Genomic DNA, 9,143 nt, shown 5'->3' on the forward strand with positions numbered 1-9,143 from the left:
GTCTAGTTCTTTATATATGTGGCATCTGTTTAAGTGTTTCAGAAGTTGCTTCAGCAAAGATTTTGCTTTGCATTCCAGCCTGCAAACATGAATTGCCAGATTAGTTGGCTACAATATTAGTTGACTGATTGATGGAGGTAAATGTTAGATCTACTGGAACAAACGTTAAGCAGAGATGCAGAGGGTTAAGGCTACTGTTGCTCATTTTTGAGGCTATTTTTCATTCTGGAGTGTGATAGGGGGGAAAGGGAAATATTTTAAAGATGGCCTTCTAATAAGTCGAGGCTTTTTAAATGAAGTAGTTGGTTACTTTGCACTTCCCTTAAACATCTCAAAAGATACCCAATACTGAATTTTTCATGTTTCCAGATTCTGTGGATTTATCATTCAGAAGGCATCAAACAACTAGCAAACTGCTTGCCCTTGTTCCTACACACAGCGACATACAGAGTGAATCCTCATTGAATCCCTAAACCCCTTTTTGTTAGGCAAAACATTTGCACTTTTTCTCTTTTAAGTGTTGCCAGTGGCAAACTATTGTTCATGCAAGCTGCAAAAAGTGGCTCCTTCACAAATTGTATGGTCTGCGGTTTCAAACTCAAAACCTTCAGGGAATCCTTTTTCTGTTGTCTTTTTCCCCCCTTTTCTTTGCCACCAAGGAGCCACTGTGCCTTGGAAAGAATTCTGAAAGAGTGTACTAAGACAGTTCACATGAGGTACTGGCCAGAATCCTCGGGCCTCACCACACCTTCTGACGAACTGAGGGAATGTCCTCTAACACACCCAGAACTTCATGGTAGGGCAGGATTTATAGTGGGTGGTAGCAGTGTCTGAACAGAACTTCTCTGCCCATATCTTCTCATTGTAGAACATCTAACAGACTTCCCAGGGACGCGGGTGGCGCTGTGGGTTAAAGCCTCAGCGCCTAGGAGTTGCCGATCGAAAGGTCGGCGGTTCGAATCCCCGCGGCGGGGTGCGCTCCCGTTGCTCGGTCCCAGCGCCTGCCAACCTAGCAGTTCGAAAGCACCTCCGGGTGCAAGTAGATAAATAGGAACCGCCTTCTAGCGGGAAGGTAAACGGCGTTTCCGTGTGCAGCTCTGGCTCGACAGAGCAGCGATGTCACGCTGGCCACGTGACCCGGAAGTGTCTCCGGACAGCGCTGGCCCCTGGCCTCTTGAGTGAGATGGGCGCACAACCCCAGAGTCTGGCAAGACTGGCCCGTACGGGCAGGGGTACCTTTACCTTTACCTTTAACAGACTTCCCAGTATTTTCTGAAGCATAGCATGCAAGCCACCGGGATAAGGGATGCACTCATTAAACAGGGACTGAAATATTTTATTTTGATGTATGAAGCAAGATTGTACCTCCCACCATCTCCCCAGCTTTGAGAAGATGCAAGAATAATTTGAAGAATGGCGAGGGGGGAACTAAGCAATTAGAAGGCTCATTTGAGCATAGATAAGTCGGAAGGCTATCTTTTTACCAAGCAACGATTCAGGACTATCTGTACTGACCAAGAGTGTGTGCTCTTCAAACCATTAGATTCACGCTATGAATCAGCTGTTTGGACTAACTCATTTCCACAACACGTTAGATGGAACTGTGAGCAGGACGCAGCTTAACGTTTGGTAGTGGCAGTGGGCAAGAAGTCTTCCTTCCTTACCCTGCTAATAAACCAGAATGCAATTAGCGACGTCTAATGTAACACGTTTGTAACTTTTTAAATTGAGCTTGTATGGTTGGGGAAATGAGGATTTTTTAAAAGGTTCATCATGTACTTGGTCTGCCGGTAAATGATAAGTGATTCCACACCCCCCCCCTTTTTTTAACTGATCTAGGTTGTATGTTTTAACATTCCATTTGTGTAAAATAATGTACAAGAAGTTAATAAAAAAAATTGAAGCACACTTTCCATTATGACTGGGTGTCTTCTGGGCTTTTTAAAACAGGAAACTGAACTCTCTGATTTTCTGTTGTGTTTCTGGATTTTCGCTGTTAGAAAAACATGTCATGAAAGAAAAGTGGGGTGTATCTTCAACTGCGCCCTAATTCATTCTGGTCCCTATTCACCAGCTGCTATGGGGCAATGGCTTAGTTGTAATTACTATTACTATTTATTACATTTGTATACCTCACTATACCGACAGGTCTCAGGGCAGCTCACAACATAAAAGCACAATATAAAAACACAAAATAATCCCTCCAAAGCATTTTTAAAGGGCATTGGATGTCAGTCAGCCAAAGCCAAGGTTAAAGAGGAACATTTTTGCCTGGCACCTAGAGATGTATAATGAAGGCGGCAGACAAACCTCCTGGGGGGAGAGCATTTCAGAAATGGGGAGCCACTGTAGAAAAGGCCTGTTCTCGTGTTGCCACCCTCGGGATCTCTTGTGGAGGAGGAACATGCAGAAGGACCTCAGACGATGATCTCAGGGTAGGTTCATATGGAGAGATTCAGTCCCTATAATTATCCTCCATTTCTGCCGTCGGTTCCAGGTGATCAAATCCTGCCTTCACCCCATGCCAAGGGCCCACAGTGTCTAGTACAGGGGTTAGCAAGGCTTACTGGGCATGGGCCGGATCACTCCCACAGAGATCCTCCGTGGGGCGGGCCATGCAGTACAATGCTGGAAATCATGTCTGCGCATGCCCAGATGCCGGAAATTGCACCTGTGCAGAAGCAATTTCTGGCGATGCGGACATGCGCAGACGCAATTTCCGATGTCTGGGCTTGCACAGAAGCAATTTCCGGAGCCGCGGAAGAGTCGCCACACTGCGCCGGTTTAGTGCAGTGCATGGGGACTTGCTGAGCGGGCGGCTTGGTTCGGGGGCAGCTCGTGGGCCAGTTAAAACAGTCTCTGTGGGCCGGTTCTGGCCCATGGGCCTTAGGTTGCCGACCTCTGGTCTAGTACCTTTGGGGGACAGCCCTATTTAGGGAAGTTTTTAATGTCTGATGTTTTATTGTGTTTTAATATTCTGTTGGGAGCCACTCAGAGTGGCTGTGGAAACTCAGCCAGATAGGCAGGGTATAAATAAATCATCATCATCATCATCATCATCATCATAGCTCAGTAGCAGAGCACATGTTTTAGCAGTGTAATCCTATGCATGTTTATTAAATCAGTAAGCATTGTGGTTTTAGGATCGCAGCCTAATCCTGGATTAAGGCCCCAGATTCACTTCCTAGTGTCTGATTTAAATATATGAGAGAGAGAGAGCTGGGAAAGAACATGAAGAGGAGTTAGAACAGGTGCTTAGCAACCTGGTCCAACTTGGTAGAAGGCAGTTTGGAACAGAAGACCTTTGAGATCCCTTCCAACTCTCTATGTTCTATAATTTTGAATCTGTTCTGATAAATTAAAAGCTTTGCAAACCTTGCTCAGCAGTTTTGCTAGACACCTTCCAAGTTTGCTGACCATAACTTTTTGCTCTAGGCTCTGTTGTCAAGGAGGCAATGTGATCACACAAGAACCGAATCCGATTGGAGCTGGATGGGTGGAGCTAGGAGCTGGCTGGGGATTAGTGAGGAATGTTACACAATCTCCAGTTCATCTGCCTCATCTGTGCCTCTGATCTCTCCCCTGTTGTCTGTCCAAACAGAGTCCTAGCAGAAAATAATTCATTGAAGAGCGTTCTGTGTGAACGGGGCCAACTCGTTAAGATTCACTCCCTGTCTGTTTGTTAAATGCAAGCCTGCAAATGTTCAGTCTCTGTACCACTTGAAGAAAGGTAATATGAAAACTGTCGCAAGGCAACTTAGCATAATTAGAAATTAATTTTTTTAATTGCATTTGGATAAAACAAACCCTTTCGTTTGCTCGACTGGCTGACTTCTGATCTTTAAATTCCCCTCCTTGCTGAAAATGCCACAACCCCACCACAGTTCTTCAGACAATGCAGAGGCAGGGGAGGAACCTATTGCAACAACATAGAAAAATAAAATTGTAGAGTTGGAAGGGATGCATTTGTCCCACACAAAGATGGAACATGCATTGTTGGCACCACACTCTTAACTCCCACAGTTCTAATGCTGCATGCATTGAATTCACCCTTATATCCTCAAAAGAAAACTTACCTCTTAGCCTATGGCTACTGTGAAACCTTTTGAAGCTACTAGCTTCCGCTGGCAGCCAACATTTTTTATTTATGTATTGAATTTGTATAGGGCATAAGTGGGCGTTGTTGTAAACAAAAAATGCCCTTTTCCCTTATGGGGTATCCAAGAGCCCATATAGAGTCCTTACATAGGTTCCCTATTGGTAGGAGAGAATAACAGAGGCCAACCAGAGAATACTGAGAAGCAAAGCAGCTAGTAAGCTTTATTGATCCGCAGGAGAGAGGAGGAACCCAGAAAAATGGCATGCAAGGCCTTATAAAGACTTTTGAAATTGCCACCCTGTAGATCAAGACCACCCCCGGAAACATCATACATACATCACAGAAGGGGTGTAACCTAAGACCTCCCCTCAGATACATCATACCTACATCACACAAAAGGTGGTCTTAAAACAGAAATTTGAATGTTGTTTTTCTCCTGTCATTGTTTATCTCCTGTCTGGCAGGTTACTTGACTGGATACCCTGGGGAGCCTGGCCAGTCTTTTGTAATGATAAATACTTAGTTCCTGGGCCAGGTCACAGGCTCACACCCTATTCATATCTTAAATGTGCCCTTCAGACAGGATTTGTGAGGAAAGAGACAATGGGGAGGTTTCCCACTTTGACCTTGTAGAGAAAACATTTACTCAGTTTAGGAATCAAAATGGTTCCAGGTTTGGTCTTCCTGTGCTGATCTATGTATGTGCTTGTTTGGTACACTTCTGAACATTACCATATATCTAAGACCATAAAATTCCTATCACAGTGTCTTCTATTGCCACTGGTTATGGTTCCCCGTGAAAATCAACTGTGGGCACCCTCTGTAGTCGGGAGTAGCCACGTTCCGACTGTGCAAAAGGAAATTATTCCGGTCTAGTAGGTGCAGAAGTTCATGTGTGGAATTTAAATGAGCACCTGTGGCCTCCGCACCATCTCTCTCTCTCCTCTATGTATTGGCTCTGCCTTCAAATTACAAGGGTTGTGCTTCATTGGTCTAATGTAGTGTACGTGCCTGTAGACTTGCTTAGATATTACATTCCTTATCCCAGGGATGGAACATGGCCTGTTGGCTGGACTTAATCTGCATATAACGGGAAACCAGGGACGGATGAATAATATCGCTCGGGGTGCAGTCAGCCGGAGAGTTTCCTGCCTTCTCTATCAAGAGGGGAAGATCAACAAGCTATCCTTCTAGGCCTGATGGGATATGGGAGAATCTTGTGTCAACATCATAACTTTTTTCGGTGCAACTTGCCCACCCCTCCTGCCTGCCCTCAAGCAAACTATGGCATGCAAAACCAAAGAACTTCAAACGGCTTGCAAATTGCTGTTCAGCAAAAGCGCTCCTGAACAAGCACAGATGTGCCAAAGCCACAAAGGTTTTCTACCCTTTGCTGTCTGTGTGCAGCACTTTGGAACGGCAACCAATCCGGGTTGCACCCTCCGAATTGCGCTGCCCGCTTTTTGTGAATTGGGTGGGACCTGGAGATGTGCTCAGGTGTTTTACACATCACCTGGAAAGACAGGCGAACTAATGCCAGTGTATGTGGGTGGCACTAGGACTTGCCGATCAGAAGGTCGGCGGTTCAAATCCCCGCAACAGGGTGAGCTCCCGTTGCTCGGTCCCAGCTCCTGCCCACCTAGCAGTTCAAAAGCACACCAAAGTGCAAGTAGATAAATAGCTACCACTCCGGTGGGAAGGTAAACGGCGTTTCCGTGCACTGCTCTGGTTTGCCATAGTCATGCTGGCCACATGTCCTGGAAGCTGTACGCCGGCTCCCTCGGCCAATAAAGCAAGATGAGCGCCGCAACCCCAGAGTCGGCCACAACTGGACCCTTTACCTTTTTTTACTGGAAGAAGCAAAGATCACCAATGTCGAAACACTGATTCTTCAACATCAACTTCGTTGGACTGGTCATGTTGTGTGGATGCCTGATGATCGTCTTCCAAAGCAACTACTCTGTTCCGAATTTAAAAATGGAAAGCGTAATGCTGGTGGTCAACAAAAGAGGTTTGAAGAGTCAAGGCAAATCTAAAAAAAAAAAGGAGTATAAACACCAACAGCTGGGAAACACTGGCCTGCAAGCACTCCAATTGGAGAACAGCCTTTACCAAAGGTGTCATGGACTTTGAAGACACTCGAATTAGGGACATAAGGGAGAAATGTGCTAAGAGGAAGGCACACTTGGCAAACCTTCACTGTGATCAACTCCCGCCCGGAAACCAATGTCACCACTGTGGAAGAACCTGTGAATCTGGAACTGGCCTCCACAGTCACTTACAGACTCACTTTTAAAACCGTGTTTATGGAAGACCATCTTACCATGTGAATTGTTTGAAGGCTATCATATCAGCTTTGGCTGTGCAGCTTAACTATCCTGACCAACCTGTTGTGCGGTTTAACTCCACGCAAAATCAACACTTTATCTCCAGGAACAAACTCCCTCAAGGTAGAATTTCTACCATGAAGAAGTCATGGTATTCTCACCAGACTTTGCCAAGGAAATTTCTGCTGGCTCACAAACTTCATCAAACTGATTTACATTTCCAATGACAGGAACTCAATTCCTCGACACATTGGCTAGACATTCACCAAAAAGTTAACCCTTTAGGGTCAGGCGACAGCTCTTTTTGCTGCTGAGCTAAATGCTGTCTAAAAGCGAGATCATTGTCTATAAGGCAAGGCGCAAACATATCATTTTCATGTACTAAAACTGGTAAGGACCCTTTAAAATCTTTGTTTTCACAATCCACCTGGGCTAGACTGGTTTTTACTGCTTGGCTCCCATAGGGAGATTAGACACAACCCACAGTTCTGCTACTCCTTAATTGCCTAGCTACTTACAAGGGTTGGGTGCTGAGGAGCATGTTGAAGAATGATTAGCTTTGAGCAAGTGGTTTTGAATCTGTCCTAATCCCTCTGTTGGTTACTAAGTAATGGGTAAAAGTGTAGCTGTGTTTCAGGTTTGAGTGTGGAGCAAAGTGGCTTGATGCTTTTTCTCCACAAGGCCACGCAAAGGATTTGGGGTGGAGGTGGGGGTTAGGGGTGCCCTGTCATTTGTCTTGGCCACACCACTTCCTGTGCCTCTCTAGGAGACTGGAACTTTAAACTAGCTAGAACTGTTGGTTTGCAGGAGATGCCTTGATGTAGGACAGTGGTACCTCGGGTTACATACGCTTCAGGGTACAGACTCCGCTAACCCAGAAATAGTACCGCAGGTTAAGAACTTTGCTTCAGGATAAGAACAGAAATTGTGCTGCGGCGCAGCAGCAGCGGGAGGCCCCCATTAGCTAAAGTGGTGCTTCAGGTTAAGAACAGTTTCAGGTTAAGAACGGACCTCCGGAACGAATTAAGTACTTAACCCAAGGTACCACTGTACATGTGTCAGGGGACTGCCATCGAAACAGGGGAGGGAGGCAGGGGGGCCATTGGGATATAGAGTGCCTCCAAAATTCCTGAGGAGCAGTTCCTCCAGCGGTGGGCAAAGCCACACCTCCAGTGAAGGAGAGAGGGAAGGGGCCAGCCAAGCGGGGAAAGGGCTTGAGGATGCTGCTGAGAGCCCCAGCGCCTCACCTAGCCAGGCTGGCCAGGAGGGACGCACACCCCTTCCGTCGCCCAGCTTGCGCAGAGAGGTGAAACATAAGGAGGGGAGGAGGCGGCTTGGGGTGCCGAAGTTCTTATGTTGGGGGAGAAACCGGAAGGGGCCACTCCCGGATTCTGCAAGTGACTAAGACAGACATGAACTTTGTGGTTCTGCACTGTAAATAGTTTGCACAATAAAACCTGCAAAAGACAGGTCGGAGTCCTGCCTGGTTACTCACGAGCAACCACCACCCGCATCTGACAACATGTTTTGTTCCATTTCAGACTTTGGATCAAAGCACGGTGTCTTTCTTCCCGTGACCTGTCTGTGTGTACAGTGGTACCTTGGCTCTCAAATGTCTTGGTACTCAAAACAACTTGGAACCCAAACACTGCAAACCTGGAAGTAAGTTTTCCGGTTTGCGAACTTTATTCAGAACCCAAACGTGCTCCATTTTGAGTGTTACACTTTCAATTTGAGTGCCACACTTGTCTGTTTTTGCTATTTATTTTGCATTTTTGCTTTTGCAGCTCTTTTGTTTTGTTTGTGTGACTGTGTGGAACCCAGTTCGGCTACTGATTGATTGATTGATTGATTGATTGATTGTGCTTTCATTTTATGGAACAATGGTCTTGTTAGATAGTAAAATCCATGTTAAATTGCTGTTTTAGGAGTTGTCTTTAAAAGTCTGGAACGGATTAATCCATTTTGCATTACTTTCTATGGGAAAGTGTGCCTTGGTTTTTGAATGCTTTGGTTTTGGAACGGACTTCTGAAACGGATTAAGTTTGGGAACCAAGGTACCACTGTATGTGACTGGTTCTTTTTGAAGCCCTTTTCTCCCTCCCCTAGCCGGTCCCAATGACAGTTGTATCACTTTGCCTTCCTGCCCACCCTGGAGCAAAATGCTCCCGTTTTAGGCTATGCTAGCTGAATTTCTTTAACACGATGTTTCAGAATGACTCCTCTCCCTCCCTCCACCACCCGGGTGAAACACAAACGCATCACGCCTGTCGTCATTGCGCCGTTTCCCAGCAAGAGCACGCAACTTACAAGTGTGATAAATGGTTGTTCTGTGGGTCTTGACATTTCCTGCCAAGGCAGAATTTCAGAAGCCACATCGCCTCCCTGCCAGTGTGATAGGAGTTCTATCACACAGTTATCAGCACTTTGAGGATCTGATGGTGAGGTTTGCAGAGGGCTCTTTTCATCAGCAAACGGAATATGGAATTTGCTGACTTGGGTAGTTCTGCATTAACCTGGTAGCTTTATTTTGTTTTTGAATGCTTTCTTCAGAAAACTGCTTTGTGGATTTGTGCGGCATACTGGATTGGGGTGAAGGAGGAGCTAGTAGTGCAAGTTCTTAAAAGGATTGGGAGGGCATCAAATCAGAGGAAATGTGGGGCATTTATTGTACTTTTGCTCCAAGGAGCTCAAGGTGTCATGCGTGATTTTGACCT

Source organism: Podarcis melisellensis (assembly GCF_964234715.1).
Source record: "Podarcis melisellensis genome assembly, chromosome: 12".
NCBI lineage: Eukaryota > Metazoa > Chordata > Lepidosauria > Squamata > Lacertidae > Podarcis > Podarcis melisellensis.